The sequence below is a fragment of the Pseudopipra pipra genome, chromosome 3, assembly GCF_036250125.1.
Source record: "Pseudopipra pipra isolate bDixPip1 chromosome 3, bDixPip1.hap1, whole genome shotgun sequence".
Taxonomy (NCBI): domain Eukaryota; kingdom Metazoa; phylum Chordata; class Aves; order Passeriformes; family Pipridae; genus Pseudopipra; species Pseudopipra pipra.
This window is the reverse complement of record NC_087551.1, coordinates 53,105,493-53,118,037: the sequence shown is the minus strand read 5'-3', so window position 1 is coordinate 53,118,037 and position 12,545 is coordinate 53,105,493. Positions and strand designations below refer to the sequence as shown.

At 41.5% G+C, this 12,545-nt stretch overlaps 1 protein-coding gene across 2 annotated transcripts in view; it reads right to left on the bottom strand.

The window, feature by feature from the left end:
- Positions 1–12,545, bottom strand: part of SCAF8 (SR-related CTD associated factor 8) — a 148,951-nt gene that overhangs the window by 52,471 nt on the left and 83,935 nt on the right. The window contains exon 21 of one of the 2 annotated variants that reach the window (XM_064649218.1): positions 9,730–10,883. The exons of the other annotated variant lie outside the window; for it this stretch is intronic. The gene's annotated coding sequence lies outside the window, so the exon portion shown is untranslated. Of the gene's footprint in view, positions 1–9,729; positions 10,884–12,545 lie in introns of those variants that run through there. 2 annotated transcript variants of the gene reach the window in all.

The window sequence follows — 12,545 nt, the reverse complement described above, 5'->3', positions numbered from 1 at the left end:
ACCTCCATAGCCTCTGCTTCAGGAAACATCTTCACTTGTTCTCAAATGCCCCTTAAAGGTTTGTGTGCTCTGCAACCACTGCTGAACTTTGTGGCATCTCAGAGAGCTTATGGGTGAAAGATTTGGCTTCACATTCCTTCTCAGTTTTCCTTTACAAGATGCCTCAAAGGTCACTTCAACTCTTTATTGGCCAGCTACATTTCAGTTTCTTGAGATATGAAGATCTGGTCAAAATAGGCTCTTTTGTCAAGCTACATCCACACAGCATGACACTAAGTCAGTTCTGACCATGCTGCTCAAAGGCAACAGAAACAGTAGGCAGGCATGTTCAAGCACAGCTGTGCTTAGGCTAAGCCATCTTGATAGAAAGCATCTTTGTCACTCTGCTTACACTAGGAAGCTCCCATGTCAGGTTTGTCTGCTAGGGTAGAGACAGAGCTTGAAGTCAGCTGACAGGGCTCCAAGGTATTGCTGTGGAAATCTGGGGGCCAGTTTACCTACTTTTTGTCCTGGCCTCTGCATTGTGCCATTCCTCCATGGCCAGCCACATGGACCAGTTCAAGGAGCAAGTGCCGTGAGCGCCTCAGTGCCCAGACATAAAAGCGAATCTCTTAGCTGTTAATCCTCAGGCCCAGCTTGGGTGCACAGAGACTTGTGTGGGTGTTTGCTTTCCACTGAGCAGCCTGTGGATGCGCTCAGCTGCAGTGGAATCCTGAGGAATGCAGAAAATTTCTGCAATAAAATTGCTAATGGTCATCGCAGGAGAGTATGTCACTTCCAAGGGAAGTAATGACAGAATGGGCTGCAAGTATAGAGCTAGAATCAAAACGAAATTTTTCTGTTTATTTTTTCAATATTTTTTTCCCCGCCGTGTGGCTGAGTGACAGGCTTCATCAAATTAGAGGAAAGGGGTGATGGGACTGGAGCGTGAAAGCTTGAGCCTGCCTCGGAAGGGAAAAAGCTGCTGGAAAACCCTCTTTACCTACCCACTCTCCATTCCCACCTCCGCCTATCGATTGTATTTTTTCCTTTCATTTGAGTGTTTTGAAACACTTTGGAGCGGGAAAGCGCAGGACGGAGGACGGACAGCAATGACCGAGAACAGCCCCTTCCTTCCCCAGCCCCCCCGGGCATTCCCTGGTTACCCGGGCGGCGGGGGCACCGCGCTGGCCAAGGGCGCCCTCCCGTGGTGGCCGAGGGAAGCACTGCCGCCAGCCTCCGGGATCTCTCCCGCACGGTCCCGCTGGAGCCCGGGACACCCGCGGCAGGGCCGGCGGGGCGCAGGAGCCCGCCTGTGGGCCGAGGGAATGACCGGTGTGGCAAAGGCGCTGGGCACCGTCGGCCAGTACGCAAAAATCCAAGCCAAACCAAACGAGCAAACAAACAGAAAAACCCAACAAAAAACCGCCTCTAAACAAAACAAAACAAAACCAAAAACAAACCAAAACAAAACAAAAAAAGTGAGCCAGAAAAAAGTAAAGGGAAAGCAAGAAATCTGAAATCACTTTGATTCTGAAAGGATGAAAAGATTTAACAGTGCCTGAAAAAAGAAAGGTGGTAAATTTATACCGGCCAAAAGAAAAATGTACTAGGGCAAACAGCCTTTGCTTTGGAGTGAGACTACTTTTGAGAAGTGTTTTTATTCAAGTCTTCCAATGAATGCAATTTGTCTTGTCTAAACTTCAATGGCATATATATTTCATTTAGCTAGTAATTGGCTCCCTTCACCTTTATGCAGAGACCCAGGAATGCTGACAAAGATCCCTCCCTGAAGTCTGCAGTGGCAACCACCCAGCTCCCGGGCACTGCTTCAGCCCTTTATCTCTTGGCAAGCCCATCGGGACACACCACCCCCTCCTGGGCCCGGCGGGGAGGACCTGTCATCCCAGTCCATGGGTTGCAGTAAGAAAGGTGGCAAGTGTTGGAGCTGGGAAAAGAAGAGAATCTCCACAACTGTGCCCCTGACAGGGGGTTGCATGACCTTGTGGATACAAAGTGCCAAGTGTGGCAGACAACTGCTCTTAAACCCACTTAAGTGCCCATCCTCATCTCTGAGAATATAAAACTGCCATTGATAAGCACATTTGAAGCATGAGTGACACTTAAAAAGATATTCCAAAATAGATACAAATGGTTCCTAACAACCAAGACTTTTTAAGAAGACAGATGAAAAGAGTTAAGCTGACTGGAATATATGGTAGCAAAGGGAACTGCAAAAAATCTGATTTTTTTTAAATGTATAGTTTAATAATCTGAGAAGCCTAAGACTGGAGTTAAGCTTTATTACAAGACTCTTTTCATCTGCATTTGGAAGTTATATAACCCACACTCACAGGCTGCAGCAGGTCAGTAGCTGTCTACATCAGAATGCTTTGCCGTGCTGCTGGAGCTCTGAGCTCAGATGTTCCTCCTTGGTTTACCTGGAACATGGCAGCTGCTTTGCTAGGAGTGTGTATTAAAAGACCAAAAGACACACTCATGCTGGCTCTGCTGTGGCCAGCTGCCCTGAAAGGATGTACACAGCTTTGCCACAAAGCAGTCCCCAACATCTCCAGGACCAGCAACACTCATTATAGTTTTAATGAAGCAAAACTGGTCATTGACTTCAACTCCATTGCATGGCCATGACTCAGAGCATGGTTTTAGCTTTCCTGTGCACAAACAGAAACACAGCAAGGATAGGAGGAAGGACCAACAGAGCACTGAGACAGGTAAACATGTCACTGACTTTGAAGTTGCTTTTCCAAACCTGAATGGCAGCATTCATGATTCAAAGTGGTACTGCTACTGAAGAGGCTTCATCTTCAATTGGCCTCTATGTATTTTTAGTATTTTTCATTGTTCTTGACTGAAGATCAAGAATCTTAGGGACAAGAGAGCTCTTGTTTCGCCTCAAAGCCTAATGTGTCCCTGGAACCGCTGGAAACTCATTTAAGGTGGCAACTGAATTTTTGTTTTGGGTAAGATTAGAAATATGTTTATTACAAAAAAACGAATTGTGTCATTCTGTATCTCTGTGTTTTCTTCTTGTGTCTTTTGGGTTCAATTGTCGATAGCTTTGAATATTTAGGATTAATTGATTCCCATTAAGTGGGGGAAAAACTGGCTAGGTTACTGTACACACTCATAGGACATGGATATCTTCATCATCCAGCACACTTGTCTCCCTTGGACTTCTATGTCCACACTGGCTCGCAGCAAGTTCAGTTACACAGGGATGTCATCATAATGTAGACAAGAGTTTCCGCATGTGGCAAAGAACTGTGACTTTCTGCATAGCATTTTGTGTCTCTGCTATGAACTAATCTATAATTATCATCCTGAACCAAGCCTTGGTCCCACAGAAGTTTGTACAAGCTTTGCCATGAACTTCAAGAGGCAACTGAACTACAGGAATTCAGTCTGTAATTCTTAGCACAAATATATCCTACAAATCAGTGTAGGCAAGTACTCTGTACTATTACAGGAAGAGATAACAAAGTGATTAAATACAAGAAGGGCCTAGGGCCCGGAGTGCAATTTATTACAGAACTAATTTGCTATGTATAGGTTCTTCTATTGATTGTCTCTGCCATGGCACGTGATGCTTTCCAAGACTGCTTTGATTTATCACCTAATATTTGTTTTATAGTGCTTCTGGAGCACCTGAATTTATGCCTATGAATAAAGAAAAAAAATAATCATCATCTCTGGGCTGGAAATTCTTAAATACAAACAGACAAAAAGTACTGACAGCACAAAAAATGGAACCTCATAATTGACTAAATTTTATAAACTGTGACATTTGGGAAATCCAATGTTCTGGCCTTGAGATGGGATGGACCGCCTTTAACGATGAATCACTGCTCTGGTATTCCCTGCAGAAGTTGACTGTAAAACTGCCTGAGAAGTGGATCTGGAATTGGAACAAATATCCTTCTCTTTGGAGATTACCTTAACAGCTACGTAAACTCCATTTTCTTATTGTAACAGTACTTGAAATCAGTTATGTGAAGTTAAGATGCATTAAGGAGTGAAGAAATTATGACAATTTCAAAGCTATGTTAACAAATCTTTCTCTTACTCTGTCACTGTGGCAAACACAGGGAGGCTGTGAGAATGCCCATGGAAAAAGAACTGGCTGATGAACACAATATGCCCTCTAAAAAGAAAAAGAAAGATTTCTCTGAGTGTCTTCCAGATAGACATGACAATAATTGTTCAAACTCTGCAGGGAATAATTGTTCAAACTTTGCAGGGATGGTTTTACTTACACTAGGGGCTGTTCCTGCTTCCCCTGCTGCAAAAAGGAGCGACTTCAGGAAACAAAAATGACAGATCCCATCTCTCCCAACTTGTGGCTTGACTTCTTCAGAGAGCCTATTCCTCCAGATATTCCTCCTGCGAGTGCTTCAGTTGTTACCCAAGCTAAAGAAAGCCACGGTACTTTGCACCTCACATTGGCCATGAAGAACCAAGCATGATTTTGAGCAAGGCAGGGCAGAGAAACTTCAGAACAGCACTTATCAGTTGCTTAATAAACCCACTGCTAGGCTGTGGGAGGTTATCTGTGACATCAGACAGGGGCTTCCAGCTGGAAAGCATTCAGGTCTCTGCCTTAGCTTACCTGGACGCACTTTTACATTCTGATTTTTATTTTGCAGCTCTTTTGTTGCTGAACAATAAAAACAAAATAGACCAAACAGCAGATCCTAATCTGGGTGTTGTGAATGTTTTTGACAAGAAATCAAAATCTGACAAAATCTGCTATAAATAAGGCTGTGGGGAAAAGAATTCCTGAAACCGTCCAAATCTGTATCACACAGGACACTTCAGTGTCTCAGCAAAAGCAAGACTAACAAACATAGTTTATAGCTCTTACGTGGTAGGAATCTGATCTGGATATCACATATAATTTTGTCTGTTTTTTCAAAACAAAACCTCTCGTACACAAAAAAGTAAACACTCTTTTGGTTTTGGCTAGCTTCCAGAATTTTACTGAAAGCAATAAGTAATACAGTTTTGAATACCTAGTTGCTAATTTTCCAGTTTCAAATGGATTTATTGGGATGCTTTGTGCCTAAGTCAGAGTCAGGGGCTTTACTTTTTTCAGTCTGAACTAACCTAGTTGTGATTTTAAAGAAAACATCATTGTTTGGCTGACTATTACAAGGTACATCTGAAATTGCTATTTTTGACACCCACTGAGTGTTAGAGCCCTGCACTGCCAGCTCCCCATGGAGACAGAGCATGAACTCTAGTATGAAAGCAAAGTGAATATTGGAGTAAAATGAGGGTGGTGTCTGTAAAAGGAGTCTGGGATTAGATAACAGAGAGCTCGAGGTCCTTCTGATCAGCAGCTGAGGTCCTTCTGATCCTCTACAGAACATGTCAGCAACAGTTCCCATGTCAAGCACAATATTTCTGCCTGCACCAGGGCATCACCACCCTTTGAATGGCTACAAAGCTTGACGTAAGTATTCCCACTGGCAGTGAATCCACCACATGCCTTGGGAATCTGGAATAATAATTATTGCTTTAAAAATGCTCCATATTGCCACTACAGACAGCTTCAGTTCAGTTCCCAGTCAGTGCCTGCTATCACTGTGATGGCTGTGCTGTCCCCATGAGTAACAATAAGCTAGGAAAAGCGCTCTCTCTCCTGCTGAAGCTCGTCTGCCATGAAATGTGCCTTGTGGAGCCATGGCTGGGCAGTGCTATCTGCCTCACAGCAGCTCTGGCAGCAGGTCCCTGTAGTAAGGTCAGGCAGGGCACAGCTTGTGCTCTTGCCCTCTGCAACCACTGCCTCCTACATTCAGGAACATTTCATTCAGCTGCTTTAGTTAATACTGAATCCATCTGTTTCCCTGTGAGCTGGAAGGTGGCAACTTTTTTCACACTGTTTTTTTCTTTTAAAGTTAATCAAACATTTTTCTGCTTATTCCTAGTAGTAGTAAAACAAAGGTAGAAAATTTTTTAACGCTCTATGCTGGCAATAGGGAGCCTTGGTGAAAAGTAGAACTTCCAGCTCTGACATGCATTTTAAGAAAACAGTGATAACATCTGACCCTTTACCAGTGACTCCTGGAAGGCAGTGAAGGTTATCATATAGAGTAATACAACATAATTGCTTCTTGCAAGATGTAGAGGGGACAGGTACAGAACTCTCAGAGCAGCTCAGGTGAAGTGAAGCTGCTGACAGAGGAGCTCTGCGCACAGAAGTCAAACACAACAGGGAGTGAGAAAAATCATGGTGATAACTTCTTAAGATGTTGTCTTCCTCATATGATCATCAGTTTTGTTGACTGTTGATTGCAGTGCAGCAACTTCTTGTGAAATATCAGTGAAGTTACTTAGCTCGCTGGTGACTTTGCTTGTCTGCTTACATATTAGAATAAATGGTATGCTGCCTGGAAACTTCTGTGAGACTTCCTGTAGGAACAGATAAGTTTCCAGAAGAATTTGTAATAGAAAGTTAGAACTCGGTTTTCACTAGGAAGGCTTTCTGCCTAAATGGTAACTCTTTCTCAAGGGCAGTTTCAATGCTTTCCCCCCCTCCTGGCCCGCATAGCAAGAGAAGTTCTCAGCCTTTCTCTCTGGTATGCAGAGAGATAACTTGCTGGCAGACATGTACAAAGCCTCCTTGGGCCAGACAGGGTGGGGGGAGGAGAGAGAGAAGATACAAAAAGCCTTGGAGGAGGCAGAGAATTGCCTTTTGCTCCTGGAGGCCTGATGCGTGCAACATTGTAAAGAAGTGGTCCTTGCATCTGAAATAAACCTTTTCTTTAATCCTTCCACTGCCTTGGCATTCTTGGGAAGAATATCTGCATATGTTTATCTTACACTTCCTTACTTAATATTTGACAAGATTTCATAGAATCATAGAATAGCCTGGGTTGGAAGGGACCTTAAAGATCATAGAGTTCCAAACTCCCTGCCACAGGCAGGGATACCTTTCATGAGACCAGTTTGCTCAGACCTCCATCCAACCTGGCCTTGAACACTTCCAGGGATGGGGCATCCACAGCTTCTCTGGGCAATCTGTTCCAGTGCCTCACCACCCTCATAGTAAAGAACTTTCTCCTAATATCCAAGCTAAACCTAGATTTCTAGGTTGCAACAAAGAATTTAAAAAGTAACATAATTGCTTATGAAATACGGTCTGGATTCTAAAAAGCTTGGGCTTTTTGAGTAATAACCAACAAATAAATGACTACTGTTAAGTTTCCTATGTATATGTAGGATGAATCAACAGCAACATGTACACACACACATAGTTCAAAACCAAGGGAATGTAACTGTAAGCAATTTACAGCAAGCTGATATTTGTAAAAGCCTGTGCTATTACAGCAATGAAGACTGGCAGCAGGAACAGAATTGCAGTTACAGGTAAGATTTGGTGTGGTTTGCTGTAGCAGAGACACGCTCATACTTTGACACCAAAATCCTTATGACACCAAAATCAGCTGTGACCAAAAGAGTCAACTGTTTCTTAGATGTCTAGTATCCAAACAACGCTGGACAAAAGACCTGTCTCTAAACCTACTATTTATATCAGGTCTGGGCCCCAAACAGATGTTCTTATTCTTGGAATGGATTATTGTCTGCTAAGGAAATTATTCAAGACCATCTTATTTGAATGTGAAGTACATATTCACATATTACATTCAGTCAGCAAAACCAACACTCTTGCCTGCTAAGCCACACAGTTCACATTAAGTATTTGTTCTAACTGTGCAAATACTGAATTGCTCCAAGTCATCCGAGTCAGCTAATACTGTTTGTAAAGCCAGCACTGCCCCCATTCAGATGTTTTAAGCCGCCAGAAATTAATGACTTTTGAAACTTTCCTTTGAAGCTGACAAAAGAGATGGGTGCACTGCAGGTCTCTCCATATTCATGTCCCTTCACAAAGACGGGCTTGTCCAGATGCCAAGGGAAAGCATGGAGAGGCATCTCAAAGGGGGATTCATCCAAAGAACAAAAAGCTCCAACCTTTGCCCTTACTGAAGTGCCAAGAGGTTTGCCGGTTTTGTTGTATTTTGTTTTTTAATCACTCCTTCAACAGATGGGCAGCAGTCACACAGAAAAGTTCACCCAACAGGACGGTCAGACTTCCAGCAGCCTCTGGTACAGCATAGACAAAAAGCTGTTTCTCCAAAATAAAGCCCTGCTCTTGGGGCAATTCCTTAGGTCATTCAAATTCAAACAGTGCCATGGTCAAGCTCAAGCATGTACAGTTCTGGTGGGCCCAGCTGGCCACATACTAAGCATAAACCTCACTAATAGCTAAAGGTCTGTAGCACAGCAGGCTTACAGTACTGCAGGCCTGGTACTGCTCCAGCACACAGCTTTCACTTCTATTTTTCTGAAAAAGTTTTGATATTCAGAGTAATTTGAATGGCAATTGTATTTGAATTTGAATGGCATTGTATTTTTCTTGTACCTCAAATACTGTCACTGCACAGTTAATCATAAAGATGGTATTAGTATTATTTTCTATGGATTTAGTTAATTTCCAGTGCTTTATTTTCTTTGCAATGTTACTGAATCAAGGAACACCTCTTAGACATAAGAAAGCAATGTGTTGAAATAGAAAGTTTAGGTAATAAAATTAGTTAATTGACAGTTGAAGGCATATGGTCTCTCTATCAGTGTAAGTCAACCTAAAATTAAACTGCTGATAAAAAGGTGTTCATTCCCATCCTCTCCCTGGTGTCAGAGATGGCACAAGACCTGAACTATTACACGTGATCATTTTCAATCAGACCAAGAAGCCTCTTAGGTATGCAGCATCTTGAGGGAGGCGGTGGGGAGGTGTGAGCAGGGCAGAAGGGGAAGATAGGCCTTCCCCTTGTGAGCAGGGGCACAGCCTTATTTTAGCTTAAATTGACCAGGGAACTGAAATGATACCCTGTTGTCTGACTCCATTTGTATTTAAATGCACTGGTATGGACTTCACAGCAGTGAACGCTCTGTCAGCTCTGTCATCCCTATGCAGCAGTGGCACCCAACTAAAAGGTTTTAAAGGTCAGGGATGTTTTGTTGATATGAGTTCAGCTGCTTGCTATGAGCTAACCACACTGAGATAAACCCCTGCCTATAACACAGCATGGCTAGGATAATCTTGTCAGGACCCCATTCTTTTTTGAAATGCAATGTGCAGTTTTTGCTCACACAAACTTAATTGCTACATGAAGGACATTTTTATAGTTTAAAATTTTGTCTTTGATAAAGAAAATAAGAAGGAAGAAGGAAAAAGAGTCTAACTGGCTTTTGAACTCTGATATACAGCACTGCTTGTGTTCAGCGCACACAAACACACAAACACACACACACATATATATATATATCACACATAGCAAATCAAACCCAGCTTAGACTCAATTTTTCTTCAGCTTCTTCCTCCAATATCTTTACAGGATTAGAAATTAATAGGGACCAGATGTCAAATACTTGAGTACAGCCTTAAATCTGGGATGCGAAGAGCCTGATCTCCTTATTGCCCTGGGACCTCATGTGCAAATTGAATTTAAGCATCACTATTGATTTGCTAACATTTTGTGTCCCTCTGCCCTTTAACCTGTTGTAATTAACAATACAAAGGAGAAGAAGGTCCAACCATATAAATACCTTCCTCTCTAACATTTTTCACCAAAGCTTCTAACCAGTGTTCAGCCATGAGCAGGATTCCAACTAAAGACTTGTAGCTACAACATAAGAGTAGAGAAAATGATGAGAAAAAAAAAATTTGAATTTAAATCTTTATTATACAGGCCCAAAGCTGTGGTCACCATGCAGTTACACTGTAATGGGAATGATCTTGCTGAAAAGATCTCACTAAACAAACGTAAAGAGACCACAGACGACAGCATTCCAAATAACTGACACTTTAATTTGTGTGAGAGCAGAAATAAATAAAGGAATGGCAAGTATGTCCTTTTCACATATGATGGGACATATACATATTCCTTCTTTTCTATAGCTATTCAAGAGACAAAATCAGCAAATACTGCCCGAAAACACAGACCTTTCAGGTGATGGCTCAGCTAACTTTTAGCTGTTTCTCTCCCCTTGGCTATTAGATCAAGCACACATTTAGACAGGTGCATATGCCAAAAAAAGAAACACAATGTGGGTTTTTTGTATTTTATTTCTACTTCCTGCCCTTTCCTTCTCCTTTTATGACAATAACAGGAAGTAATTGGAGACACCTAGTCAGATAAAAGCCCTAGAATTTTTCCCTTCTAGTTTTTCATTATACTCTCATAATTCAAGTATTCATCACAAATTTTAAAAAGTTGAGGTGCCTTACAAGGAATTCATCATCTCTGGGATATAGATAGCCACAGTGAAGAGCTGCACATAGACTGCACACATAGTGTTATGTAAAAGTGGTTATCTTTAAAAAACAAAACTTTTTTAAAAATTTGTAGATCAAAACAAAGCATGTCTTATTCCCTACAGGATATTCTTGCAACCTGTTCTTCAATTTTTTGCACTAGGAGATGCTATAAATGGTATTAGTTACAATATACAGTCCACAGTCATCTTCTGGTCCAGCAGAAGAACCTGTCTCTCCGATGGATGCAAAACTGTTCATCTGAGCAGATCATCCTCAACAGCACAAATATGCTCTAGAAACTCATAGAGTTTATGGTTTTAATTTATAAAATTAAACCTGCCTCAGACAGGTAATATTGGTATGTAATACTGCCGTCCCTGGGTTCTGTCAAAAACGGGGTACTGAGGTGCTCAGAGCCGTCTCAGTCTGCAGCGCTGGGATCCTTCTGGCACTCCAGACCCAAGAAGCGATGTGGTGCATGCTAGAACATGGGTGCACTTCTCACTTAACTCTGCAGAGCCCAGGACATGGTAAGCTGCCAGAACTTCCTTCATCTTGCCTGTTGACAAAAGGAACAATAACTAGTCATCACCGTTGCTGGAGCGTAATTCCAATTTTTAAAAAAGCCCTATAAATGAGACCTTTCTATTGGTTGTTTTTTTTTTTAGTCATGCAAATGTTTCATTAAGAAAAGATTTGGGATAAATTTTACAGTTTCTCTGTTAGCCACACAATGATTATAAGGGAGAAAGGTCTTTTACTGCATGGTTCCCAAAACATTATCCAAGATTAAACATACTATTATTTTAAAAATAAGTGTCCAGTAGCTTAGTACTTTAAAATCTTCATTAAAATATTATCCCTGTACAGAGTAATTTTTTATAGCAGATTTTCTGGCTTAAAGAGCTATATTGTCTCTCACATACACTGTACATAAGATACAGAGTAAACAATTTAGAGGACTAACAAACAATAAATAAGAATCCAACATATTAGTAAGTGGCTTATGTAAACTTGGTGTACAACTATCTCTAATACATATTAGTCATGTCCATTACGTATTTATAACACCTATAAATCCTTCATAAATGACATACTGAATGGGCTTCACAGAACCAAGGCTCAGAACAGACCACACTACATTATGCACTCCGATTTTCTGCCAATTATAATTTTCCCACATAGTGCTCTGTGAAGTCTAGGCATTTTCGTTCTCAGAAAATCAAGACTTTTGGTATCTCAGACTGAGAATAGGAAAGACCAAGATTACACCTCCGATACATATTTGCTGCAGAATACGTAGAAGGAGAGGCAAAGGTACCTCTGGGAGGGTGATTCACCCATTCCCTAGGTAATCTCAAGACGGTGTACATCTTTTTTCCATGGACTCTAAGTAGAATAAAGACCAAAATTTCTTACAACTATGAATGCTTTATATCCTACCACAGGCACCTGACTGTGTTCTCTTTACTCCACAAAGATCATCCATAAAGCCATCAGACCCTAGCAATTTTAATCAGTACTGACATGGGCAAAATTAGAAAAAGTATCATTGCTTCAATCTAATGTGAATAGAGGCCATGCAATAAATTCCAGAATTAATGCTAAGTTTTCTGTTACATACCCTGGAATTTTGTGGAGCCATCCAAAGTAGTTTTTGTATGTATAATTATTATCCTTATCATAATCACATAAAAAGAAATCACTAAAGGAGTAGGGCTAGCAGGTGATTTGAGAGATTGCCTCACCCATCCCTGACCAATGTCATACCTGCTGATGTTTGTCTAATCTATTTTTAAATATCTGCAAGGTTGAAAATTCCATTAATTCCCCCTACACAACCTATTCCAGGGCTCCACTTTTCCTTGACACTTAAATTTTTTCCCGATGCTGATACTAAACCATCATTGTTGAAATCTAACCTATTACTGCTTTCTTCTACTGATAGCATACATGGCAGCTAAAACCCTTCCTCTTTAGAGTCGCTCATTGCTACAAGAAGGTGGCTACCACATCTTCCTTTCATCCTCTCATGACTGAACAACCCCTCAATCTTTCCTTGAAGGCATATGTGCTTTAGATCTTTGAGCACAGATTGCTCTTTTCTTGGATCCTACCTGAGCTACAGTTCCTGCAAGTGGGTGAAGCTCTTCCACTGAGGCCTTATCAGTGCTGACTAAAGTGAAACAATCCCATTTGATGCTTTGTTACTCCCCTTCCA